The sequence below is a fragment of the Rousettus aegyptiacus genome, unplaced genomic scaffold, assembly GCF_014176215.1.
Source record: "Rousettus aegyptiacus isolate mRouAeg1 unplaced genomic scaffold, mRouAeg1.p scaffold_m13_p_3, whole genome shotgun sequence".
NCBI lineage: Eukaryota > Metazoa > Chordata > Mammalia > Chiroptera > Pteropodidae > Rousettus > Rousettus aegyptiacus.
This window is the reverse complement of record NW_023416306.1, coordinates 126,241,834-126,267,720: the sequence shown is the minus strand read 5'-3', so window position 1 is coordinate 126,267,720 and position 25,887 is coordinate 126,241,834. Positions and strand designations below refer to the sequence as shown.

The following is a 25,887-nucleotide window of genomic DNA, read 5'->3' as shown; positions in this document are numbered from 1 at the left end:
GATGAATACATATTAACATTTTAAATATTTAAATCAGGACTTTTTAATCTTAAGAATATCCCATATTCTCAATGCTACTATTATTTCTGATAATAACGAACTTATATTAATAACAAAATGTTTCGAGCTTGCTTTCTAATACATTTGACCTTCGTACTCTACAGTCACTCTACAGTCACTTTATATAATAAATTTGTATAAATGTTACATATTTTAATCTCGGACTATCAAACACCTACAACATATTTACTAGCTACCCAGAAGTTTATCCCAAAGATAATTCAGAATCCATATCTACTTTAAGATAATCAGATAATATAAGACAGAATATAAATGACTTTTTAATTAGCAGTTACTTTTTAGATTAGATGAGCAACTATTTATCCCTCAGATACAGAATTTGTTTGAATTAAATCAACTTAAATCACTAGTCAAGAAGATTCCACTAAATGTTTTCTTCACAGAAAGCATCCTTCTTCCTTGAAACATTAAAGCATGTTATACATAATCGAGGTGTAGATATAAGGTTTTTTTAAAAAAAAAATGTAATAATATTTAAAAGCAGTAATGTGTTTTAATATTTACTGAGGTTAATTTTATTAAATTTGTCTGAAACCGAATGATTCCGCTATTTCATTCACAAAGGTAAATAAAAGTTATTAAGCCACTGCAAGATGACAAGATGAACCAGCTCCAATTCAACAGGCTAGCTACAGATTTCATGGAAGTCTATCATTACATCTATATCGGAAGTAATTGCCATCAAAAATCAATAAAAATTTCAAAATTACCTATATGTTTAAACCTTGTTTATAACACTTTAACTAAATTAGACATATAAAAGGTGATAATATAAACTTAATTTAGTTATATCAGCCAAAGAAGCTTAAAATTTTGAATAATTCATTATATTCATGTTTAACCATCTTTATTCTTTTCGTTTTTTAATAAGCTCTATGAACTTATATGGGTCTTGCTCACCACTGCATCTCCAAAGCCTACATGAGTGCCTGAAACTTAGCAGACATTCAATAAATATTTGCCAAATGAATAAATTACATCTAAATTTAGAATTAGTAAACCCTATACATAAAAGTAAACTTACTTTTTTAAAAATCTACTGTTGAAAGCTTATTATTTCGGTAAACTAATGAATTCAGTCTTATCAAATTATTTTTGCAAGTTCATGTTGTTAGATGAATTACCATTAGCCCTGAATTTCTTTATTACTGAAAATACAGAAAGATGAGGACTTGTAGCTCTAACTCTAGATTAATCTATGAAAGTGATGATCACGTCATAGCCTAATCCTCTGCAAACGTCAAAAACTAACTTCTAATTCTGAATATTGAGAATTTAGGTAATTCAATAATTTAGCTACTATCTACTATGTCCTCAGCATTATGCTAGGCATCCCAAATACATATATAAATAATATCTATCCTCAAGAAAACCACAAATGTGAGAGAGAAGAGTCAAACATGACCGGCAGAGTGAAGAAAATCTTACAAAAATGAGAAGTAGACTAAAACTGAAAGTCATGTTCATAAATGAGATGACAACTATCTGGCTGCCACAGGAATGTGGAGTAGGATATGCAGGAGCTGAGAGGGTGCTAAAGACCAACGTGTCAGAGAAAGGCATCATGAACAGAGGGCACAGCATAAGCAAAGGTACAGAAGAATACACACACACACACACACACACACACACAGGGAAAGATAATAAAACTTATTTTTTAAAAGTGAGCTAACATTAAACTATTTTGAAATGGACAGCTCCCTAACCAAATATTATTCTCTCTGGAACCTAAAATTCTAGGACTAGCATAAGATTTACGAAGTGGTCCTAGAAAAGTAACTCGGTCTGCTGTTACCTAAAATAAATGGAACAAATCTTACATATCCTTTGATGTTTAAGCTCAAGTCAAAACCACATGATCAATAGCTTCGAATACTAACATTTCATTTTTACCATTTTCATGTCAGTTACTCTAAAGCTCCTAAATTTAAATTCTTTCATAACTATTAACATTGTCTCTTCAAAAAGAACCATAATTTCCTGAAGGGCAAAAACCGTATCTTAATAGTCTTCAAAGGTTCCCACACAGATCTAGAAATATTGTAGGTATTCAATTAGATATTGTTTATTGAGATTGGGATTTTTACTTTTTAAACTATTTGCTACTTTAAAATGCACTCGATATTATACAGGCTTACAGCTTTTCTTTCTAGTTGATCACACTTGATAAGAAATCCAGAAAACATGTAGGAATTAGTCTTTTGAGAATTTTTAATCTGTACTCTGCCATCATAACCTAACACCAGATTTGATTTAGTCCTTCAGAGAGAATTCTATTACTCAATCAATTTACTTATAGCAGCTGCAGGAGAGACCCTAAGAATAGGGTGTGCAACTCTGAGTCTACCCATTAATCCAACAGTCTAAATAAAATAATGCAACCCCTGAAATTGAGATATTATTATGCTTCATAACTGTCATACTACCATGACAAACTAATGAAAAACTTAACATGAGAAAGGATTCTTACCTTTTCTTTGGAAAGGCAAAAATAGAAAACATTCTAAAACATTTATTGAAGGTATAAATAAATGTAATGAATTAAAAAAGTATTTAGGCTATTTTATTTTGGTAAATCATCACTTTAAGCATCTGACGGGGGGAAATCAGGTGAGCTTCAGCAGTAACACAAACTATTATTTCTATGACTGAAGAATAAATGTATAATTATAAAAGTGATTATGTTTCAAACATTGGGTAGTATCTATGAATATACTTGAGTATTTAAAAAAAGGAACAGTTTGAGGGTAAACACATGTTAAGAATATGTGTGAAATAATACATAACACTATAATTTGAAAAGTATGAAACTAAGGATATTTCCCATACAAGAAATAAAATAAACTTATTTAAAAGCTTTGATTATATTACATGTATACCTTGTTTTCAGAAAAAAAGAATATTCCTGTAAACTGCCTATAAAATGATTTCATTAAAAATTCTCATTATCTTTTAATATTTTTTAAATATTACAAGATAAAACATAAAAGAGAATACAAAGGATAAAAGATTAAAACAATCAACAAAATCCATGGTGAAGCGATTAAAGAAATAAGACATCCTATGAAAATGGAAGTTTTCTAATGATAATTTAGTCTTTTAATCTTGGTGTGTATTATGAGAATTTCATTCTAATCCATCATTTTACCGATAGCTCCAACGCAAACCCTTCCTATAAAAATCAAGCTTTTAGCTTTGTGAGCTTTATTTCAACTGATTATTTATACAATAGCCCTGGCTGTAGCTGGCTGAACTTGAAGTCTGATTTGCTTTGTCTCTGTTGTTTTTGTTATCCTTTGAAAACTTTTTAATGATAAAGAACCCAGAGCCTACTATTACCTGGGTAAAGAAAAGTACCTTCAAAGAAAGATTACATAATTTATACAATAATATAACCATGAGGTTCTGAAAATATAGCTACAAGTAGTGTCTCCCAGTCTATTTCCACTCAGTTTACACCATGATCTTCCTATGAAAAGAATATCTTACAGGTAAATGAACTGACCTGGGTCTATTTAGCTAGCTTTTTTCCTCTTCCTTTTTCACAAGCCAGACTGTAGTTGTGTAATTACTGTATTAGAAGCAGAAAGGTCTGTTTTTTGAGCTTCCATCTCATAAACACTAGAAGCTTCAATTTTCTTTCAGATGCTATTAGAATGTATAATACCTGACTAACTTTTAATACATGAACCAACTTTTATTTTTACTAAACCAGTCATACTCTCATCTCTTTACTTTACTTCTGAGACCTCAAAAGTTCCAAAGTGTTTGACTTAAATGGTAGCTAAAATTAAAGGCACAGAAAACAGTTTGATCTTGAAAACTGGACCAAGAATTCTGTACCTCATCATGGAATCATAAATTGCAATCAACAGCTGTTCCACTCACTGGCTATTTTAAACCATTTAAAATGATCTGTAACAAGACTAATTCTTTTCTAAATAAGCACGTCAATACTTATACTAAGACTATATTCTTCTTCAAAACTGTCTCCTTGGAAAGCTTAATAGTTATTTAATTTATACTGCCACTTTTCAAATAATTTCAGAACTTTCTTTTCAGAAAGTTCCATTATAGAATATTTACTAACCACATAAAGAAATCACTCCTGTTACTGTGTAAACATTGGATTAATACTTGGCCTGGCTTTTCCAGCTTTCCTTGCCACTACCCCCTCTATTCACTTAAATCTGGCCTCTGCCTTTTCCTTTCTCTTGGTTTTTGAAATCAACACTATGAGAATTTATAGGGTGGGAATAAACTTTGAAATGACCCAGGAGCATAGATAGTGGAACAAAAGAAATAGATCTAGAAGTAGACAATCGTTTTCATGCTTCTCGCTTACTAGTATCATGGGTAAAAATGTGCTAAAGGCCATGAATGAGTATTTTTTTTAAAAATAACAAGCTGTAATGCCCACACTTTCTCTTGAAAGAACTATCTTCCAAGCCAAAAGTTTCCAAGTCAACATTCAGGAGGATTAGAAGAGAGATGTTTCCAAAACATTAACTGAAATCACTGTATTCTGAGCTCTGCCCATGTGCAGGGGTGAGGGCGGGGGGAGGGACTTATACCTTACCTCCTTTCCTACCAACACCCCATATTCCTTCCTATCATTCTGCTCATTATGCCCTCCCTGTACTAAGATTAACTTCCTCCACAACAGTCAGTGTTCCAATTTGAAGCCAACCCAAACCACTAAGAATGCTCAAATACAAATGAATGATGTTCAATAAATATTTCCTGAATTGGACTTGGGTAGAAGGGCTATGAAATAGCAAGAATTTTTGGTAGACTAGGCAACCTCCCAACACAGCTGCTGTTAGCACAGGTGCCCTTTTTATCCCTTACTTTCTAAAATAATATCATATTCTACAGATGCTGGGAGCCAATAACCAAAATAGATGAGGGCGATCTGTTCTACTACTGAGCAGTATAACTGGGTAAATCATTTAAATCATGGGTATGAAGAAAAATCTACATTTCTGGAGAAAACCACTAAAAAATCAGTTTAAATAAATTAAACTGCTTAATTAAGATTAAGTTAGATGGGAGAAATTCTCCTTTTGTTTTGTTCCTGTAATACTGTTTTTATAACTTGAAAAATCAAGATCACTCTTTACTTCAACATATTAATATAGTACATAGAAATATACACACACATTTTCTAAACCATAAACTCTCCTTACCTTCTAATGGACAATTAATTATGTACATGTAGAATCATTTCTAACTGCATTTACCTCAACTAAGAGATTCAAATTCAGTTATTCAAGTGAATCTTATTTTAAAAATGAGGTACCTAAAAATTATTTTAAAATACATAATATAGAGGCAAAACAGATGACCAAGTAGTTACAGAGGTTTTTGTAATTCAGGCTTAGGAAAGGAAATTAAAACCAGGCCTTAGAAAGAGGACTCCTTTGTGGAAGGGAATTTAGATATGAAAAGAATACCCTGATCCAAGTCAGGGAGCTCAGTTATGCTCCTGCCTTGATTTTGAAAAGCACAGTAAAGGATCAGAAAAAAATCACTGAATAAGTGAAGATTTTCCAAAGCTTTTTTTCTTGCTCACATATACAAGTCTGTTTCTGGATACATAATGGGAATGGAGCAGGCATCAATTATTCTTGAAAAGTAATATCAGAAAGGTAGTTTATCAGAAGAGAGGGGGAAAATAAAAAAATAAAATGTTAAAAAAATTATGTATATACATTATGAAAAAAAAATAATGAAGAAAGGTAGTAAGCTCCTGAATAAAAAACACAAAACTACTCAATTTGCGTGACATAAAAATTAATATAACTACACCACTGAAACTTAAGGGGAGGGAATCCCAAAATGTTTATAATAATCAAGGCCAAGAAACAGAAATTAATTGCATGATGCTCATATAATATGAAATTTGTAAAATGTTCATAAATTATTTTTGTTTAGTTGTCTTTATTTTTTTGGGTTAATAAATATAAAAATATATAAGGACTCAGGTTTGCAATTTTAGTCCCCAAAACCTGTTTTACCCACAAAGTCGAATTCCACAACTGTAAAATCACCAATGGTGTTTCCAGAAAAATAACCTTCGAGGTTCATACTTTGTATGTTTTCAGATACAGCTACTCATATTTCCATGTTTTGGCAGTTTGTGGATGGACAACTTCATTTTAAAGTTTAGTATGACAGTCTATCAGCACTTTCCCAATTACGAAGAAAAATAAGACGTGGCAGACTCCAAATAAGTAATATACCAGAACATGATATCTCACAGGAATCCATTTTCTTAAATAATCATTAAAACATTTTGCACTAGGCAATATGCATTTCCAGAACCTGAAACATATGGAGATGTAAATGTTAAGACTTGGTCCTTTGATTAAAACTTTATAATTTGATCAATAATGGTTACAGTAATACAAGGTAAGGTATGCGAATGCCTGAGCATTGCACCTTTTTCACATTATTTTTTAAGAAGTATTAATTTAAATGCTTTAAATGTTTTGAAAGAAAACTCTGGTGATAACTTGAATTTATACTCAAGTACTATTTGTGGATATAAATAAACCTAGATTTCCTCTTTTTATTAGTTTACCCTAAATTAAGAAATGTATACATAGGTAATCTATGAAAATTCAGTTTTCTTTTCTAGTCTTTGAGCTAAAAGAAAAATGAGGATTAAAGTCATTCAAAACTTTTACTTACCATACTGATGTGGTTGAAAGATTAATTGGAGGGGTATTTATAATTTCGCTAGATTTAAAATTATACACTTACTTAAAATATAAGATATAGAGAGCTGAGGAAAAAAAGATACAAGGTATGGAGGAATAAGCCAATGAGCACCAAGAGGAAGCAACCAGGCATATCCCCTCCCCACCACAAAAAAATACATGTGCAAAACAAAAGACAAGGTCTAATCAAAACTCATGGTCAAGAAAAAGGTGAAGGGAGGGGCTTGCTAGACTTAAAAACACTTAAGAGGTAATTGCCAAATGCAATGAGTCATCTAGTATTGGACCAGGTTTGGAGAGATCAACGACAAGTATTTTTTGGAAAATTGAAAAAATGTGAGTATAAATCAGGTATTAGATAAAGATCTGCTTACATGATTGTTAACTAAAAAAAAGCATATACTAAAATGACATGAACAATAGTATAATTTTAGGAAAAAACTAATATGTATATACATTTTACATAGGAAAATATCTGAAAGAACATATACTAAAGTATTAACAGTATCATCTCTAGGTGGTGGGAATGGTGTTATTTTTTTTGCTTATTTACATTTTTAAACTTTATGTATACGTTTCTCTGAGTGTGTGTACACTGCTTTGGCAATGTTGAAAATATAATCTGAAATGTAAAATTAATATATATGCTTTCTTCCAAATCACTATATGAATGCCATTTTTAAAGTCCAGAATCCATAACTACACTTACTACTCATTACACAAGATACATATAGTATATAATTAATATATATTTGTCAGCCACCTTTTTGAAGAGCTAATTTTGATGATGGCTGTCTTAATGTAAAGTACTGACAGAAAAATTAAGTGGGGTACATTCAATAAAGCAGTCATCCAAATGTGAGTATTTTATTTAATACTACGTGACTTAGAGCCAGCAGCATGTATTTGCCTCAACTGAGAAACGAAATAATCGTTTTCAGGTTTCCCAACATAATTAACTTCATAAAGCAATGTAATTTGAAAGCACCAAATAACTGGCTTCTAAACAACAAAACCTGTAGTTGAACTGGGGGCAAAAATACATAGATCCACAATCATACAAGTAACAGGCACCTTTACTCCAGACTAAACATTTAAAAATGGTAAACCAATATAAACTTAAGTTAATACAAAACAATACCAATAAAATCAATTTTAGTTTTAAAAGCAAAGCAACTTATTAGAAATATATATACGAATACTTGCATATAAAATTACAGCTTCAAATATTTGTATTAAAGTTCAAACAATTTTAAAAGTAAAAACAACCAGAATGGCGAGACAAGAAAAGAACCAAATAAAATGTCAAAGAACCTAGTAGAAGAATTAAGAGAGCAATAAGTAATATAAAAAAAGACAATACAGTTAAAACTCACAGCAAAATTTATGTCTACATGAAAAGAAAGGAAAGATCAAGAAGATGATATATCCTCCCAGGGTGAAAGAGTAAGAGAAATTACAGTCTTTCGAAAATAAAGATTACACTAGAATTGAAGGCAATGAAACAGTCTAATACAATAATTATAATACTTTTGTTAGACTTCACATTTTTATATGACACTTCCATGTACATTATCTGGGGTGATACAGTGAAGCTGCATATCACTCTCACTTTAACGACTGGTACTCTGATATTTTAAGCAACTAGTCAAGGCCACATTGTCTTGGGAATAGAAATCCAACTCTGAGCCCTTATTTGGTATGACTATTAAGTAGACTACTTGTATTAGAATTACCTGCTTATTATCATTGCACTGCATTATTGTTTATGTGACACTCTCGCTAAGACTACAATTCCTTGCGGGCAAAGATTATACCTTCCTCTAGCCTAGCCAACTTTGTAGCACCATCACCTGACACTATCTTTTTATAATAGGTGCTCAAAAAGTCTGTTAATGAACATGGATAAAAGTAACTAAAATAACTTATTACATGAATTCATTTAATTACTTTTATAATACACATATACAGAACCCTCACTCACAGTCCCAGTTAAAAGGGCAGACCTAGGCAGCCATGTTTGTACCAGTTAACAACAATCATGTCCCTAACCCCTACTTAATGAGACGTGAGCAGTCAATCTAAGACTAGTCAATCCCTGGGTGTATTAATCACCAAATGTTCTCTCTTGCAAACTGGACTCAAGAGGCAGACAGAAAGATAGTGCTTAAGCTGTAGGTCTTGTGAATTTAGGCAAAGTAATAAATAACTAAAGGAAGCTCATCTGTAAAAAGAAGAGCAAAAGGCAAATAGCACCTAGGAACCTGCTGAATCAAAAGACTATGGCCCATAAAGGACAGAGAAAACAGACTCAGTTTCTATTTTTTAATTCCTACAAAACCTAACTGTATTTGTTTTCAAATTGGACTTCTGAGATTTAAGTATCTTTACTTGAACCAGCCTACATGAGTCCTTTTTTTTGCAACCATGTACTATAACAGCTATTTTAATTTTCCACAAACTACATACTCCTGAGATTCTGATTAGCAACTATATGCAGATAACTGTGAAACTCTAAAAATGTTCTTCTAAGCACCACATGACAGGTTTCAGACATTTAGAAAACACCTAGTACTATAATAAACTAGCAACCCAGGATGAAGAATAAAGCTATAACATCATGAGTTAGTATATTAAAATTAAAGTCAATACCCATCACCTAGGTAGCAGAAAAAAATATAAGAATCACTAAGATAAACAAGTTTTGTGTAGATAAACTCACATACATCTTTTTTCACTTGCTTGATGCTTTCAAGATTCAACTATGTATGCATGTATCAATAATTTGTCCCTTGTTGATGCTGAGTAGTTTTCCTCTATATGGATGTGATATATCCGTATTGTGGTATAATTTTTAAAATTTATCCAACAGTTGATAAATATTTAGGTTGTTTCACAGTTAGTATTATGAATAAGGCCACTATAAACATTCTGGAAAAAAATTCTATGTGCATATGTTTTCATTTTTCTTGGATAAATTCCAGGGAGCAGGAATATTGGGTCATATAAGTGTATGTTTGAGTTTATAAGAAAATACTAAACTGTTTTCCAGGGTGGATACATCATTTTTCATTTCCACTTGCAATATATGAGAGTTCTAGTTGCTCCACATTCTCACCAACATTTGGTATTATCACTTGGTTTTTGGGTTTTTTTACCTTAGCCATTCTAATCAGTGTGCTAAATATCTTGTTGTGGTTTTAATGTTCATGTCTCCAATAACAATGTTAATGACAATGAATATGTTTACAAGTATTGCTGGCCATTCATATATCTTCTTTGATGGAGGGCCTATTTAGATCCTTTGTCCTTTTTTTAAAAAAAAAAAAAAGTATTGTCTTTTTTTGGTATAAGTTCTTTATATATTACAAGTACAAATGTTTTTCAAATATAATTTTTGCAAATTAAGAATTCACAATATACAGAAAGCTAAGAACTTTGGATCACTGCTAAGAACTTTGATACACAATTTCTATTACCATCAAGTGACAACATAACAAAGTAGAAATATATAAACATTTTCTATTGGTCCCCTCCCAGTAGTACACTTTCTTACTCTCATTCCGCCATGACTATCCAATGTGTTTCTGTTAGGGACATTTTGCTTCCAAAAGATACTTCCAAATATACTCACAGCATAAGTCAGTCTATTTTCTCTATCATTCTCAATTTCTCAGGAATGTACGGTTCACAACAAGCAAGCAATACTTACTGAATGACTTAAAGTATAAACCAAATTAAATAAAAAGAATTTTGAGGATTCAAAAGCCAATGGGAGAAATATTTAAATTAAGTAAAAAAAAATCAAATAAAACTGACATACAAAAAATATGATTTTATAAAAATTTCAAGTAATATTATCAGTAAAATATTACTATGCTTTCAATAAACTTTAGTCCAGTAGCTGATCCTGAAGACTCAATTTTAGAAGGGTCAAGAAGTGAGTAAAGGCATACCTCAGGTTCAGTTTCAGATTACCAAAATAAAGCAAGCAACAATATAAAGTCACAATCTTTTTGCTGGTGGAGGGTCTTGCCTCCAATTTGTAAATAACATATTTGGCAGTGCAATAAAGTGGAGCACAATTAAATGAAGTATGCCTATAAATCAAACTGCTACCACCATACATAAGAAGCAGAAGCAGGAGACAAGAATAATAAAAAATCAGAGATTAAGCAAAATGTCAGCAAACCAAACACTGCATATTCTGTAAGAGAATTAATAATTAATAACACAAGAGATAACCTATGTCTTAAACTGCCTAGAGTTATACTGTCTAATACGGTAGACATCAGCCACACATGCCTATTTAAATATTAATTTTAAATAATTAAGATTAAAAAATCAGTTTTACAGTGGCACTAGCCACATTTCAAGTGCTTATTAGCCATATTTGACAGCACATATTAAAAAACGCGCTCATCAATGCCAAAATTCTATCAGACAGTGCTGGCCTACGGTATTCAGCAGCCCTGACTAAAGAGCCTAAGGAAGCTATATTCTTCATAAAAATTTTTTTCTATGAAAGAAATGGAGCACTTTGCTTTTAGTATTTCTTAGTGAATATTAAAAAGAATATTCATATCATATGTGTACGCTATAGACAAATAATGAAATATAAATACTCCTCCCTGGGTGGTAACAATGCTGAATTTAGCTTTATTATTCCCTTGCTTTTAAAAATAATTTTACCAAATATGTTTCCCTAAAAATACATATTTTGTTCTGCCTGCTTCATTTTATATTAGCAGAATCAAATTTTTTCTTTATATCACTTGTTCTTTTCACTATTTTGACTTACTCTAAGTTCATTTTCATTCATCTAAATAACACTGCTACTCGATATACTACAAAGAGCCCAGTTCTAGTTAAAAAAAAAAACTAAGCCTGAATCAATTAAATCATCACCTATGTATCAAAGCTGTGCAGGTTACAAACACAAAGCTTAAGATTCCAAATGATTCTCTATAAAATGAATGTTTTTTCATAAACATTTAACTGATCATAAACCAAAATGAGAATAACTTCCTGTGCATCAAAGACAGATTTTAGTTGCTTTACATTCATATACCTTTTCTTTCCTTTAAAAAAAAAAAAAATTGTAGAGCATTGGTTTATCAAAATGTGGTCCCTCAATGAGAAGAATCAGATCACAGGGGAACTTGTTAGAAACGTAAATACTCTGCCCAATTCCAAAACCACTGAATCAAAAACTCTGGGAATGGGGTCAAGCAGTCTATGTTTTAACTAGCCCTCTAGGTCAAGGGTCCCCAATCCCCCAGGGCTATGAACCAGTACTAGTCTGTGGCCTGTTAGGAACCAGGCCACACAACAGGAAGTGAGCAGCGGGCAAGCAGCGAAGCTTCATCTGTATTTGCAGCTGATTCCCAGCGCTAGCATCACAGCTCAGCTCCACCTCAGATCAAGCATTAAGACTATCATAGGAGTACCAGACTCTGGCGCCAAAAAGGTTGGGGACCACTGTTCTAAGTGATTCTGATGTGTGCTAAAGTTTAAGAACCTTTAGACAAGTATCTCAACAATCAGTATACATAAGATGTTAAACATACATATATATGAATGGAAATTTCTAATAATTAACCAATAAACTCAATTACTAAAAAGATTACTCCTTTGCTATTGCTGAACTTTAAAAACTTTAGCTTACTCTAAAATATTATATTCAAAACAATTAACTAAATATACACAAAATACAATAAAGCCACAAACAACTCTACATATATACACAGTTTACTCTCTGTGTGTATATATATAGATATAACTTTAATCCTAATTTTTTTAATTAACCATTTTCTGATTATGGTCTCTTTCTCTTTTTTAAAACCATTTTCCCCATATATACCTTGTCCACTTGCCTTTCTTTAGAAAATATCATATGTTCTTTTCTAATTTTTGTAACAGAAATTTCGTTCTTTATGATTTATAGTGGCTGCATATGTACTGGGGCTAGTAAATGTATTGCAAATACTTTCCCAAATGTGTAGTTTGCCCTTACACATTTTAACTTAGATTTACAACAGAGTTTTGCTTTTTTAAATTGAAAATGTTTTTTAGCATACAAATATAAAATATAATAATGTATCTACCACCCAGATTTAATAAATGTTATCTTACCACATCCATTTCAGACTTTTAAGAAATGTTACAGAAAATAGAATTTTTTATAGACTAAAAATTTTTCATATTTCCCTTTGATTTTCTCTTTTTATACTCAGTTCTTTCTTACTCTAAAATCAGAGAGTCCACTATTATTTTTCAGATAATTTAACATTGGCAAATTTCAACCATGTAAAAAGAAGAAAGCTTTTGCTATTATCACTTAATGGTATACCTTGTTTCATCTCTACAGGGGTCAAGAAACCTTTTCAGTAAAATGCCATAGAGTAAATATTTAAGTTTGTGTTGACCAATGGGTCTCTATTCCAATTATTCAGTTCTGCCTCTGCATTGCAAAGCAGCCATAGGCCATGTGTAAATAAATGGGTGTGCCTGTTTTCCAATAACTCTTTATTTTTATTTTTTAATTTCTTTTAATTTTTTTTTTTTTTTTAGATGAGGCAACCCTTGGTTGACCTCACAGATAGCAAGGACCTTGTCATCTTACAATCCCTCATCTACTTTTTACATCTACAACACCTGGTCTTCCTAGGTGGTCTCCCATCCAAGTACTAACCAGGCCCGACCCTGCTTGGCTTCCGAGATCAGATGGGATCGGGCTTGTTCAGGGTAACATGGCTTTATTTTTAAAAACAGTATGCAAGCTAAATGAGCAGTAGCTTACAAGCTCTGATCTAAAACCCTACTCACTTCCTCATTCAAGTATATTTTGAAGAACCTCCAATGTATCACTTCATCTCAACTGTTAAGTATCACTGTACCTCTAAAAGATAAAGGCTCTTTCTTTATATATAATTATAATACCATTATTACATGTAAAACAGTTAACAAAAATTCTTTAATATAAATATCCAGGGTTCAAATGTTCAATGATCTCATAATTTTAAATTTATAATGTTTTCATCAGGATCCAAATAAAGTCCAGACACTGCAACTGTTTGATACATCTCTTAAATCTCTTAATTTTTAGTACCGCTGTTTAATGTTGAGTGGGTTAAAAATGTGCCTCCCTGCAAAATGACGTTTATGTCCTAACACACAGAACCTGTGAATATAACCTTATTTAGAAACAGGGTCTTTGTAGAGGTAACTAAGAATCTCAAGATAAGGTCATTTTGGATTTAGAGTGGACCTTAAATCCAATGACTGGTGTCTTTATGAGAGAAGAGCAATTTGTGACACAGAGACACAGGAGAAAAGACTATGTGACGATGAAGGCAGAAATGGAGGTATGCTTCCACAAACCGGAAAATATCACGGTGACACCAGAAGCTGGGAGAGGAATTAAAGGATATTGCCCTAGAGCCCTCAGAGGGAATGTGGTCCTGCCAACACCATGATCTTAAAATTTTGGCCTCTAGAACTGTCAGAGAATAAATTTCTGTTATTTTAAGGCACTCAGTTTCTGATACTTTGCTAGAAAAGCCCTAAGAAACTTAAATACCTACCCAAAAGAACATTCTGTAATCATGGAAATTTCTATATCTACACTGTCCAACACAGCTGTGGAGAACCTGAAATGTGACTAGTGCAAATAAGAATCTGAATTTTTAATTTAATTTTAATTAATTTAAATTTTAAAATGTGTCCCCTCACGCTTTTGCTTTGAGACTGGGAGGGGGGGATAAATTAATAGGTTGTTCTATAGCATTCCTTACAGTCTGGATTTTTCTGATTATGTCTTCTTCCTGTTAGTTAACATTTTCGTCTTCTGTATTTTTCTATAAGTTAACAGTTTAATTTAGATGCTTAATCAGACTGAGGTTCAATTCTTTTGGGGGGGAGAGGGGGCAAGACTACTTCACGGGTGGCATTTTGTCTTGTATCAGGAGACAAATGTTCCAGCTGTCTTTCTCTGGTAGCATTATTATCTATGATGTTCATACTTCCACTCATTAATTTATTAGGACTTACAAAATGGTGATATTCTAATTTTACAATTCCTTTCTCACTTGCTAGACGGTTCTATAAAAATAATAATTCTATAAAAATAAACTTCCTTTCATCTACTATGTAGTTGCCCAATGATATAGTTCTTATAGGAAAGGCAGGATAAATGCTCAATTCTTATTATCTGGTATGACAAGATGTTCAAGACTTAGCTTGTACATTTCACAGCTCAATTATGAAACCAGCTATATTTTCCAAGTATCTCTGATTACTTTTAGTGTGAAATACTGTGCAGAGACCTCAATTTAGATGTAAAGAAAATGGTTTTTAAAACTTTAATTTTTAATAAAACAGTTACTTGCAATTCCAGTTGTCTGGAATAATAAACAAAAAGATTTTTAGTTACTAAAATATTTTATTTTTTAACATATTCACACAGGTTATAAAGCTAGGCAGACTTTTTTAGGTAATTCAATTTTCTTAAGATTCTAATAGTTTAAAATCATCAAAAGAAAATTCAATTATTACATAATTAACAATTATTGAAATACCCACAATTCACACATATATTCTTTCCTAAAGTATAGAAGTATAATTAAATAAGAGCATAGGAGTATAATTATAATTACATATTTTTTAATGTAGGGTTTAGTAGCAAATTCAACGACTCCAATACAGCTTTAATTCTTGCTTTAGCCTACATTTTGTCAACTATAGATAAAAGCATCTTGATTACTAATATTTTAAATGACCTGTCACTATATCCTAATTATTATTATATCATGGCCATTAGCTACATGTTGGTACATAAATCCCAATGTTAAAATAAACTTAATCTATTAAATCACAAAAGATAGCTACAGATATGTTGCTTTCCATTTGCACATAAGCTAAAAATTTTTGTCAAAAGAGACCCTTTACTAACATTTTACCAACAATGTAAAAAATTTTTAAAGGCAAATTTGGAGAGATGTTGACAAAATTAAATCAAATATATTTCAAGGAGGTCCACTATTTACAATTAAATAGCTAGAAGTCTAATGTTTGAGCAAATGTATTTAACAAATAACATTTTACATATGGCCAAACTACAAAATCAAAGAAAGCACTTCAATAAATTTTTTTGTAATAGCTTACCTAACAAGCTTGGCCAACGATAAATTTATTGACCAAAATCAACTAGGAAGCAGATACATATAAGGGGTTGGTATAGAAGAGTATGAAATAAATTAACATATACATATACACATACATTCATATACATATTCACATACATGCAACTACCTGTCTCATCTATAATTATTTCTATAAATGAACAGACTAGACTGATGGACAGATACACAGAAGGAAGAAAGATGAGTTTTATATTAATTCTTCAGATTCCAAGTGAACACTAAATGATTTCTTCTTTCTTGCTTCCCATTTTTCATATTTAAAAACTCCTCCAACAATAAGAAATCTGGCTTCCATTACCCATAAAATATTTATCTATTTGCTCAATCCTGGTATACACAGAAAGTACAGTCATTTGAGATTTGCTATTCCATAGCCCTGCACAAAAAAAGGAAAGCCTACACACTAAGTTCAATATTTTTTTTGAGTTTTTTGTCTTCCAAATTGAGGCCATATAGTCCAAATATTGTATGCACAAGTTATTTGTGTTAGTTTGTCCCCCGACCCACATGTAAATATATGATTCATTTGAAGTTAGTTGAGTTCATTTGTTTGTTTTATTCCTTTTTCAGTTTTGGTTTTTTCTCTAACTTTATAAATCTTTTAAATGTGAAACACTAACATAGTTCCAAAAGTCAGAACCATACAAAAAGCTATAGTCAATAATGTCACAACCTCCTCCAATTCTGTTATTCCCATTCTCATCCCTCATTCATTCCACCCTGTTCCCACTCAGTGTTTGTGGTTTCTGGTTTATCCTTCCTGTATTTCATTTGCAGATATATGTATATTTATATATGTATGCTGCCTTCCTTCTTACATCAAGCAAGATGTAAGATGCTCTTTTGCACTTTCCTTATGGAGCTCAACCATTTAATCCTAAAAATCATTCCATATTAATTTGTAGAAATTTCCTCATTCTTTTATATACCTGCATTGTGTGGATGGTACCATAGCTTATTTAATCATTCTCTTCTGTATTAACATTTAAGTTGTTTCCAATATTTTGCAATTATGGATAATGCTACAACGAATAATCTTGTCCGTGTGTATTCCTGTATTGCTGGAGACAAATCTTCAGGGTAAATTTTCGGAAGTAGAATACTGGGTCAAAAAGTAAATGCATATGTAGTTTTGCCATATTCTGCCAAAGTCCCTTCCAAAAGAGTTACAGTAATTTGCATTCTCACCAGCAATGTATAGGAATGGGATAGACATTTTAGTAGTGGGGGAAAAAATCGATTATTAGTCACTGAGCATAGATAACTCACTTTTATGATAACTACAGAGATATAATTCACAGACCACACAATTCACATATATTTAAAGTAATAATTCAATACTTTTCTTAAATTCGCAGTTGTGCAAGCATTGAATCACCACTATCAATTTTATTTTATTTTTTTACTTATTCCTTTTATGCCTATAGCACCGGGTATTCCTACGTGGTCTCCCATCCAAGTACTATCCAGGCCTGATCCTACTTAGCTTCTGAGATCAGACGAGATCAGGCACGTTCAGGGCAGCATGGCCGTAGACACCACTATTAATTTTAAAAATTTTCACCACACAACATCCCCAAGAAACCCACACCCATTAACAGTCATTCTCCCTTGCCCTCCACCTCAGGTCCAGGTAACCACTAATCTACTTTCTATCTTTATAGATTTGCCTATTCTAGACATTTTATTTAAATGGATCATACAATAAGCAGTCTTTTACCATATTTTCAAGGTTCATTCATATTGTAACATGTATTAGTGTTGTACTTCTAGTTTATGGCTGAATAATACTCCACTGTATGGATATGCAACACTTTATACATTCGTCAGCTGAACATTGGTTTGTTTTCACTTTTTAGCTATTATGAATAATGCTGCTTACATAAACACTCACATACAAGTTTTTGAGTGGACATGTTTTCAATTCTCAGGTATACACTTAGGAGTGGAACTGCTGGGTCACATGTTAACTCAGATTAACCTTTTGAGGAATAGCCATGCTATTTTCCAAAGCAGCTTGTACCATTTTACATTTCTACCAAGATAACCTGCTTTTAACTTGACTTATATTATAAAACCACCTTCCATTTCATTTCTAATAACTAGCACAAACAAAGTAACTCTAAATGCAATGATACATAATAAGGTCACTGGTGAATAAGATTAGTTAACTTTCCTTGTGGTATTGTTGATCTAAAAATTAATTATCAATGCGTATACATAAAGTGCAGGATATAATGGTTTTGAGTTAAGGTAGAAGCTCTGTAGTTACATAGCACATGATAGTTTGTATTTACTCTAAGTACACATTCTTTTTGATATATTCCACATATCATATGCCTCTCCAAAACATGTCTCTTTGCACATATATATAATGCATGCTTCATGAAAATCAGTTAATGAAGATAATTCTATTTAATTATTAAAATATTGTTAGCCTTTCCAAACACCTAACCTTTGCTCTCACATACCTAATGAATCCACTTATCTTGAAAGAGACTATGATTTGTTACCAAAAGACCATAACACCACATTTAGTGAATATTCAGTTTCCTACAATCAAAAACATGATTTCCTATGTTTTAGTTCTGTTACTGTCTTGGGAAAGGAGTGTTTGTGTTCCTTAACTCACCTAGCTTTAGTATCTCAAAAGCCAGTCTTGGTGGAAGAGACCATGGAGTTTTAAGTAAGGCAGAAAGAAATGCGTGGGGCAGAACTCCCACCTCCTTCTGACTCCAGGGATTTGTAAGAGAAGGGACCAAGTGTAGCCAGATGTATGTCTCAAAATGCCTTAGGTGATAAATTCTTCTCTTTCTCTGCCCTCTCACTCCGGAAGGATGCCACTTTTTGAGCTATCCTGTGCCAACTTGGGATACAGTGGTATCAAAATACCACTATGTATTGCCGTCAACAAAGTATGAAAATACTTCTTTCCTCACAGCCAAAAAAGTATTTGGTTGTTAATTTTTAAATTTCCATCACTCTCATAGGTGAAGAGTGGCATCTCAGTGCAAGTTTTACCTTGGATTTCTCCTACTGTAAGCATGAATATCTGTTCATATGTTTAAGGGAATTTTTTATAGTTTTTTGTGAGAACTGTCTATCCGAGTCTCCTGCCTATTTTTCCACCAGGTCTCTATTTGGTCTTGTCTTTTCATCTTCTATTCTTAAACGTTCATTAATATTAGTGATATTAGCACTCCATCTGAGATAGGTAATGCAATATTTTCTCCTAGTTTGGCATCCTGTCTTTTGACTGTTATGTGTTTTTTACAAGAAATTCTTACTTTAAATTTTTTTATACTCAAATTTATCAGTCTTTCCTTCTGTTGAATCTGGATTTGAAGTCACAGAAAACATTTCCTCACACCCAGATTACAGAAGAATTAACCCATGTACTCTTTTCATATTTATATAGTCTCATTCTTTATATTGAGATCTCTGGTCCATTTGAAGTTTATTTTTCTGTATGATGTCAGATATAAATTTATTTTTTTCCAAATGATTTACTACTTATTAAAAAGTCCATCTTTGCCCCAGAGCTCTGAGATGCTAGGTTTATCATGTAATAAATTTACATATGTTCTTTGGACTATATCTGAATTTTTCTATTCTATTTTGCGTTGTTTGCATGACATTAAATGAAAATCTAATCTGCTAAACAGACTAAATGTAGCTTAAGATATCTTCCATTCCATATTCAATTCTTAAACAGAAACTTGTACCACATTCATAGTCCTTCACTATTAAGTGACCATGCTAAAACTAATTGGTCTAATCATATACATTTGACAATAATTATTTAAACTAGTTATTTAAGCAAGCTGAGATACATTAGGATCTGCTAATTTACAAGTATTACCTTAAAATTTTTTGTACATCAATTAATAATTAACAGAACCATATATACAGATAATGTCTAAGTATGATGGGCAAAATTATTTAATTAAATAAATTTCAACAGTCTTCTTAACTTTAAGAATAATATTTCATAGATCCTCCATATCTTTCGAATATCAATTTTACCATGATAGTCACAGGTTATTATTAGACTTAATAAAAGTTATATAGAAAGTAGCAAAATAAAGATCACAACAGTATATTCACTTCTATATTTCTAAAATATTCTTAACCTAATATTAACCTAATATTCTTCATTTTCTCTCCTGCTGCTATGAGCTGTCCTTGCCCTTACCCAACACTCCATTCCCTCTACCTGTACACTTGACCCATCCTTTTCTCATCTACTCAAGTAATTCTCCTTCTCCCTCCTGAATCACCAGTTATTTTTCTCCCTACTGACTTATTCCCACGATCCCGTAACACACTATTAACTCTCAATCTTAAAAAAAGATAAAAAATAAAAACTACTTTTGACTCACCTCTACTACCACATAGCTACAGCCCTTTTCTCTCTTCCCCACAAGAGCAAAGTGTTATGTGAAGAGCCTGTATTTTGCTATCTTCCACTCTCCCAAAACCACCCAGTAGTTTTGAGCCATCCATTTTACCACAACTGCTCCTTTCAAATCCATCAATAACCTCCACATTGTTGAGTGCTCATTTCTTAATTGACCTATCAGCAGCATTTAATTGTTAGTAACAGTTGTTTCTCCCTTGAAACAATCTCATTTCCCTTCCATGACACTACACTTGCCTCATTTTCCTCCTGTATTTCTAAACATGCCTTCTCAAGCCTCTCTTGATCATTACCCAACTTCTAAATGCTGAAGTGCAAAGTCTTTTGATCTCTTCTTCATCTACATTCATTCTGATCTCATGGCTTTAAATTCCATATATATTCAGACGACTCCCAAGTTGATACCTCCAGCTCATACCTCTACCCAGCATCCCAGACCAGAATATCAAATTACCTACTAATAGCTCCAACTGGATGTCTAATAGGTATTTTTACATGTCTAAAATTGTATTTCCAGTCTTATTTCTAAAAAAAAATAAACTTGGTCCTCCTTCAGTCTTCCCCGTTCTCAATTAATAGTAACTCTCCTTTCTGTTGCTCGGGCCGAATATCCGTCAGTCCTACCTTAATATTCAAAATTCAAGCACATGTTATCTATAGCCTCCTAACTGGTCTCCTCTTTCTATCCTATTCTCTACAGAGCAGCCAGGGTGATCCTGTTAAAACATTAACTCAGATGGCCTTCCCTCCAATGGCTTCCCATTTCATTCAGAGTGAAAGTCAAAGCCATATTGTAACACTTTCAAATAGTTCTTATTTGTTCAAACTGACTGAAAAGTAACCTGATCCCTCTGAGGTTAATGCTCCAAAAGTAATATTATGAATGAATTCAAAAGAAATTAATGGGAGCCAGCTTTTTCAACTATTTCTAATTAAACCTAAGCCAAAGATATAGAGATCGAAATTATATTCTCACTTAGTAACCACTGAGTAGCTCAAAAGATTTTTTTTTCTACTAGCTAAAGGAGAAGTCCCTCCACTTTACTAGCTTAATATGAAACAACACTCATTTGGGGGGGGGGGAGGGGGCAATTCCACTATGTTACTGTGTTCAAGTTTCCTCAAGCTCTCCAATGGATACAATCCCTGAAACTTGATCTCCATTCTTCCACCCTAGTGAGGCTGAGCTGAAAACCAGGGGTAGTGTCCTCCATGTCATCTTTGGAAATGAACATCCTTACTCTCTTCATGAATTTTTCTTGAACTCAGAACAAGTCCTAATCAGTTGGTTCCCCACTTCCTCTCCTCTGAGTCTGGCCCAATCCATTAGACATTAAAGTCAGCAAAAAGTCAGGCGCACCACCGTGAGAAAAGAGGCACACTTGGTGTTTGGAAGACACAGCTCTGACTATCCTCCTCCTCACTTAGTAAACTAGACAGATTCAAACATAGAAAAATGACAGGACACCAGAGTTAAAAAAAAAAAAAGCTCAAACAAGAGCCATGAATTTCAGGAACTACACAGAACCCATCGAATTAATAAATTATTATGTTACATCTAGTACCAAAACATGTCCTTGAAAAGGTATTTCTTAACTGATCAATTCAGTCTCTACTCTCAATAACCAAAAGGGGGAATTTAAATGTTCTTTTTTTCTCTTTACATTTACAAAAAATTTTCTTCACACTGGACCAGGCAACAAAGTATTCAAAAGAATGTTCCTTATCAGGGCATTTTAGAGTTCAATACAGTAATCACTATCAGTAATTATATCTCCAATTAATTCATTTTATGCCAAAAACATTTCTATTATTTAATAAATTTTTTAAATACCTTTAATTGGTAATCGGTTGGCATTAAAGTTCATGTTCTAATACATTTAACATAAACAAGCCATTTATTTGAATATTTTCTCAAATTTTGCTACTATATGAGAAAAAAAACACTTAAAGATTTTTAAATGTCAGTCACCTGAAGGAGAAATGACAATAGTCCATATCTCACATAGTCGTACATCAAGTGACTACAATCTACTCTAGGCAAACAGAAATAAGCTACAAAAAGAGCTTAAACAAAGCTCATGCACTCTTCTCAACCCTATTTTCATGTATCAACACAGTCTCTGATTGTAACAATGCTTACCTATCTCGCTAACCCCAAGGAGGTCAGTTTTTAAGGGGGTCAGTTTTTAGCTGTCTAGATTACAGAGCAGAATAAAGACTATACAACATAATTAAAGCTAAAAATTGGTCAGTCCTGCTAAAAATTAACAAGCTGAGAAATAACTATAAGTAAAAAGGAAATAAAAAATTAAAATGCCACTTATATAAATGCACAATAATTGGAAAAAGGTTTGCAAAGAATCAAACAATTCTATCATTATAATGCAATACACTATTGCTGTATTAAAGCAAAAAACAAAAGTATTCATGACTATAACCCTGATAAAACATATTTAGTAAGCTTTAAGAAAATAATAAGAATGTATAAAGATTTTAATCAAAAATGACTTAGTGTTATTTTTTCAAATAAATTCATCTAACTATAACTTATGCTATCATAAACAGTGAAGAACTATATATAAATCATTAACTATCAAATCATTTTCCATAGTGGTTAATTGCAAGAGCTTCTTTACTCCATTTGCTTTAAGGAAATAATAACTATACTGTGAATGGGGAATATCCCTAAAATATTATCAGACCCAGAAGATCCTGGCACTCCCCTAAGGCCCTAAGTCTTTTCCCCTAGACCTGGTTCAGTAAACAAAAGCAAAAAGCTAAATGTAAGTTTTGAGTTTAATTATGTACTTTAGATATTTCTTCAACAAATAATTAATTTTAAAAATAAAGGCTGAAGTCTAACATTTCTAAGTAAAAGATGCATGCAAATAATTTGTGAAGTCTTTTGCAGACAAGATGTAATAAAATAATCCTAAAACATCTGATTCAGCAGCTAGCTTTTACCTTCCTCTTCATTTATAGAGGGAGAAAATCTTTTAAAAGTTTTTGTAAAACCAAAAATTTCCTAGCCTAAAAAGTAGGAACTGCATTTTACATCTGCAGACAGTGGTATTGCTTAAAGTTGGGTTATCATTTCAAATAGCTTCTAATAAATCAAAATAGCAAAACTTCCACCTAGTCCCTGGAACGGTTTTCCTTAAAAGTTTGACCACCCTCTATGTTTTTTTAAAAAAGAAATAACAATAGAGAATAACAAAATCAATGTACAGAAAAATTCAAGCAAGTAATTCACACATAAGAAAACCCTGTTCATATAGAAATGACTACTCATATATGTCCCATTCTCAACTGTGGTTCCATATATGAATTAAACTCTGGTACCTTAAGACTTTCACTATATGGACTGAATTAACTTTTAGATATCTATAATGATATTAGTTATGTATCATTCTTGGGAGAATTTTGAAAAGTCGTTCAAATCATTTTCAATTTAGGTAAAGAACTGCAATTGGAAACAGATCTACACAAATTATTAGCCCTAGGATCAAGCATAAAAAGTAGCAAGTATCCTTAAGATATGTAGTCTATGATGACTACATATACAACTTAGTAAAAAGCCAAATAGTCTATTATTTGAATATAATTTTTGAACATTAATAATTTCAAATTAAAGCCCTTAATGAACTAGTTTTCACTAAGTATTAACCATATATCTGGTCCTTTATAATAAGGCACAAGAGTACTGACTGGGCACAGTTCCTGACTGCAAAAAGCTTGTTATTTATAAGTCCAACACAAAACATTAAACACATAAACAAACAAAAAAATGTGTAAATCATGTTAAACTCTGTATGATTCCACATATAAATTCTAATCAAGAGTTTGGGAAGGAAAAGATTCCTGGAGGTTATAGTAGTCAGAGAAAGCTTAATAACAAAGGTGAAACCTGAGAAAAAAAATTCTGAGATGTAGTGTTTGCAGAGGCAGAAAAATGAGAAAGCATGGTAGGCAGGAGGCACAACGTGAGTGATGGATCAGAAGCAGGCAGGAATAGCCACAAATGCAAAACCATGCAGAAGGTTGAGAATCAAAGTAGAGAATAAGAGAGAAAGTTGGTCAGGTATGATAAGGATCTTGAAAACAATGGGCAGATCATGAAGTTTGAGGATTTATTTTTATTTTTCAATAGTTTTTAAACAAAATCAAATTCCGAATTGAGTAATTTGTAATAATTTTATCTACTCTGCTTTTAATATCAGAACCCATTAATACTAGAATGCATTTCACCACAGTTTTAACAAAAACTGCAACAATTTAGGCTAGCTAAAACATCATACAGCACATGCCTATAAAGTTATGTTCTTGAAAAAGTGTACATATAAAAAGAAAACCTCATATAAATATTTGTTTTGAAGGAAGATTAGCATTAAGGAGGAAACAAAATATATCTGGCTTCAGGTTAAAGCTAAAAACTAAATGCTTATTTTTACTTGACTGCTGGCCTACAGTTGTATGCTTATTGCTGACTGGATCCTTTCCTATCAACACACCCAGCACTTCAAAAGACCTAACCATTCTGCCAAGATTTCTGCCTTCAAAGAGCTTTTGTTGCCATGGCAATCTCGTGTTCTCTGGAAACCCAGTCGGCGACACCCTATGATACATACACGGAACAATGTTCAAACTCTGCCTGATGCCTCCTTGAGGCACAAGGTATATCCTGTCACAACGGTACCAATTTTTACTTGCTGTAATACAAGGTGTCAACAGTATGTTACAGTTCATAGAGAACCAGGATTACTTGAAAATAAAAGCTGCATCCAGAAAGGGGGAGGGAGGGCTGTGGTTGGGACCCCCCTTTCATATTATAAAGCAGATGCCCTAAAGAATGAAGGTCAATTAAATAAAACACTGAAAGATTTCTCCCTTTTCAAATATCTCAGAACACTTTCCTAAAAAATATTAAGTGAAGATAAAAGAAAAAAGAAAACAGTACAGGTGTGGTACTTTGGCTGGTTAATAATGTCCCCCACTCTGACTGAAGATGTAACACCTTATCAAAACCAGCAAAGTTAAATTTTGCCTAGAATTAAAGCATTCCTTAGAAAGAAAGAGCAGAAACTCTGAAAACATTTCTATAGTACACTGTCAAAAATTTTAGAAAGAATATATTAGCTAATAAATGGCATGCATGGAAAAATTACAGCCAGAGTTTGAGGGTATGTTTCTAGATGTAAAATATTTCTGATCTAAAGAAATTGTTTTTCCATCTCTGTTCAACTTATACAGCCCCACATTTCTAAATCAAGTAAGCTGTGTTTTCTATGCTCTAGTACTCCTCAAGTTAACAGCTAATACCATGACAATAAAATCCAAAAATCAAGTAATATAAAAAAGCAATAAAGGCAACGATCTAGGATTCTGAAAATAACCTCGTTTTAAGACATATGTATTTCTAGAAAATGAAAGTTTCAGAGTGTTTAAATGCTGAATT

General features: G+C 32.3%; 1 protein-coding gene and 2 pseudogenes across 6 annotated transcripts in view; all 3 read right to left on the bottom strand.

Moving 5' to 3' along the window:
- TCF12 (transcription factor 12) overlaps positions 1 to 25,887 on the bottom strand; it is a 286,947-nt gene that overhangs the window by 232,222 nt on the left and 28,838 nt on the right. The gene's annotated exons all lie outside the window — the stretch shown is intronic.
- On the bottom strand, positions 13,452 to 13,570 carry LOC118601332 (annotated as a pseudogene).
- LOC118600941 lies at positions 17,428 to 17,546 on the bottom strand (annotated as a pseudogene).